Source organism: Oryx dammah, unplaced genomic scaffold (genome assembly GCF_014754425.2).
Source record: "Oryx dammah isolate SB20612 unplaced genomic scaffold, SCBI_Odam_1.1 HiC_scaffold_25, whole genome shotgun sequence".
Taxonomy (NCBI): domain Eukaryota; kingdom Metazoa; phylum Chordata; class Mammalia; order Artiodactyla; family Bovidae; genus Oryx; species Oryx dammah.
Window position 1 is genome coordinate 78,317,126 of NW_024070209.1, and position 3,418 is coordinate 78,320,543.

Here is a 3,418-nt window from a genome sequence, read left to right on the forward strand (position 1 = left end):
TGCTTCTTCTGCTTCCTGACCAGACAGAGAAGTAATGAGCTTGGGCAAATCAGACCATCATTCATATTATTCTTTTGCTTCTTCACTGGCTTCTCTTAGGAACAAAAACTTGAGCCTTTCCTTTACCCAGCTCGCCCTAATGCTACCCCATTTATTTTCTTATGTTCCCCCATATATTTAAGTCTCCATCCTCTGCCTTCAAGACTTCATTCCTTAATGCCTGTAGTCTGGTTCTTGAGCCCACAACCCAAGTGTGAGGGTCACCGACATCCACTTGTTTGCCAAACTCAACAACTTTTCCTGGTCTCCTCACTCTTGTTCCATTCAGCCATGCTGGCCATCATCTTCCTTCTAGAAATTCCTCCATGGGTGTGTCCATCAGAAAAGGCCAGGCCATGCTTTGGTTTCCCATAATCCCAATAGTTTAAAGCAAAGAGGCTGGTTTCTCACTCCTGATGACCTCTGGTTCTGCTGGATGCCCTCTCATTCAAGGCCCAGCCTCTATTGGAAATGTGGTCACTCCAGTAGAGGAAAGGGAACCCTCAGGTGTCTCACACCAGCTATAAATGTCCAGCTCAACATGACAGATTGCTTTCACTTACAGCTCATTGGCTAAAAACAGTCCTACATGCCGGCTAGCTACAAAGAGGAGTCAGGAACCCCCACCCCTGGGACTCCTGGAGGGGAATCTGATGACCAGTGCCAGTGACTGCCCTAGTGCAACGTCACTGTGGCTCTTCCTACCGCTCTGGATGCCTCTTCTTCACCTACTTTCTTGTCTACTCAGCCTTCTCTCATCTCTCAACTCTTAACAACCAATATATTCCCATATGCCCTCTAGATTTTTTTCTCATTTATTTATTCTATTCCCTCCTCTATCTTTCTTTGAAAATATCTCCCAAATGTGTATCTCCACCATGAACTCTTTCCTGATTTCCGATCTAAACTAGACATGTACAAAATAAAAATCTTTATCCTTCTCACCCAGAGTCAATACCTCCTCCCTCTTTTCCTACTTCAGTGATGTTGGAGGCCCAAACCAGTCTCTCTACTTCAGCAACCCTTCCCATCAGCCTTCTGCCACTGAGGGGAGACTCCTTGGTTTCACTCTCTCTACCCACAGCTGTGCTCCTAATGATCAGAGTTCCAAGTCCCTAGCTTGGCTGAAGTTGACCCCAGTGAGTGAAGGTGCCATTCGATTTCCAAACCCAACATCAGAACTTCATTTTGGTCCCATACTCTGCATACACTGGGAGTCTGAGCCAAAGGGTAATTCTAGGGAGGGTTTCTCTTTCTCAACCCCTCTTATTGCTTGCAGCAATCTCTGAGAAGCAATTCAGATCCAGGCCTCCGAATCCTTCAGTTCTTCCCTGTGGTTCAAAGTCTCCTCTTGTTCTCAAAGCACTGAACTGTCTGTAACTCAGAGCTGTAGCAGCCCTTCCAATGGTGACTTTTGGATCCTATCATTTTATAAGAAGGGGAGCCGAGGTGCAGGGAGCCCCAATGACTCTGCCATTGTCCCAGTGACTCATCGAAGCCTCTTCCACTAGTTCTCTTGCTCTGTGAGTGATTTCGGCACCCTGATTTGCCCAGGGCATGGAGGATGTTTGTGTGTGAGAAAGAGGAGAAAGTGAAGACGCTAAAACATGGCAGCTAGCTGGGCGCCTGCAGGCTGCATGTAGCCACTTGTCACTGTTGGTTTAGGTCAGCCACCATGGGGTCCTGCCAAGCAAAAAACTTGGATGGCAATAAATAGAGCCATTTAGCTGTAACGGGGCTGAGTGCACAGAGACGGTGAGGCTTGGGAAGGAGATGGGTCCAAGGAGCTCTTGGCACATCAGGGGCTTGGTAATGCGCTCTTTCCCTCTTGGAGAAGGCTGATTCAATTATGCCTGAGCACTTGGGGAGCATTGCCTCAGATGCCTCCTGCAGCCCCAGTGCCCTTGGCGGTCCCGGTGTTGACCTGCCTTCTGTCTGATTGGCCGTGCAGAGCCTGGCCAGATGGCCACTGGGTCCTGGTGGCTTGGGAAGTGAGAACTCCACCTCCTGGGCCTGGCTGGTCCCTGCTCTGTGGGCGCCAGCTTTTGATTGGAGATCCCAGGAGCTTGGATCTGTCCTCTAAGGTTTCTGGGACCAGGTTGAAGGGAAGGACTTTGACAGGGTGAGTTTTGTCGTTTGGTTCCTCACAGCCCTCAGCCCTCCTGCTGGTCTCAGGGCCAGGGGCTGAGGGGTGAGGGTGGGATGGCGTCTGTGGGAGTTGGGGGTAGAGAGAGAAACCTGTTCTCTGGTGTGGTGGCTGGTCCTGGGTTTGTGGACCAAGGCGGGTGGAGACTGAAGGCAGGAGGAGGTCTACCTGGAGCAGGCCTTGGATCTGCAGAAGCTCTTAGGGCTCTGCCTGACTTATGCAAGGTCCCGCCTCTCAGGCCTTGAGTGGGACATGTCCCCTCTGGCTGGAACAATTTGTTCCCCTCCAGTCTCCTCTCCACTGGCCTCCCTCTGGCTCTTTGGTCCCAGTCACAGTGGCCCCTGCAGCCCCTTGCAGGTACCATGTATGTTCTTCCTCAGGGCTTCCTTCTGGCTCTGCTTTTTTCCTAGAACACTGTTCCCTCTCTGTCCCCTTGGCTAAATCTCTTCACTTTCTTCAAGAACGTGCTCAAACAAACAAAGCAAAACCTGACCACCGTGTTCAATTCTGCAAACAAAACCCTCTTACCTGTCCTTTTTGTCTTTTTTCCTCCAACACTTATTAACTTATAACATACTATTCTACTGTGGATATTTATTAGGTTTATTTTTAATGTCTATTTTATTTATTAGGTTTACATTCTCTACTGTAAGCTCCCTGAGGATGAGGATCTTTGTTCCAGTCACTACTAGAAGAGTGTCTGGTACATAGTAAGCTCATCAAATAAATGAATGTGTCTGGAGAGAATTGGAGGGCTTCCCTTGTGGCTCAGTCGATAAAGCATCTGCCTACGATGCAGGAGACCCAGGTTCGATCCCTGGGTCGGGAAGATCCTCTGGAGAAAGAAATGGCAACCCACTCCAGTACTCTTGCCTGGAAAATCCCATGGATGGAGGAGCCTGGTAGGCTACAGTCTATGGGGTCGCAAAGAGTCAGAAAGAATTGGGGTCATTGTTAACCCCATATCATGGTGCATCAGAGAATCTGTTGGGTATTGGCTGGGAACAGGCTTTCCAATAAATGAGGATCCAGTGTTTTTCAGGTTCACGCTCAAAGGCTGAGGACGCACCACCAAGGATGAGAGCACTGGAGGAGAGGTCTTTTGGGAATGGATATGTGACATAGGCTGATGCCATTAGTTGGTTGAATTGGCTGCTCAAATGGTGAGGTCTGCCATCTTGGGCATCCAAAACTATCATGAGCTGAGCCATAGGTAGCTTATTAATGGCAGTA

The 3,418-nt window shown here is 49.2% G+C and overlaps 1 non-coding gene across 1 annotated transcript; it reads left to right on the forward strand.

Moving 5' to 3' along the window:
• Positions 1 to 2,942: 2,942 nt before the first annotated feature.
• Positions 2,943 to 3,014, forward strand: TRNAR-ACG. Its single transcript has one exon. It is a non-coding gene; the product is annotated as a tRNA-Arg (tRNA).
• The last annotated feature ends 404 nt before the right edge of the window (positions 3,015 to 3,418 follow it).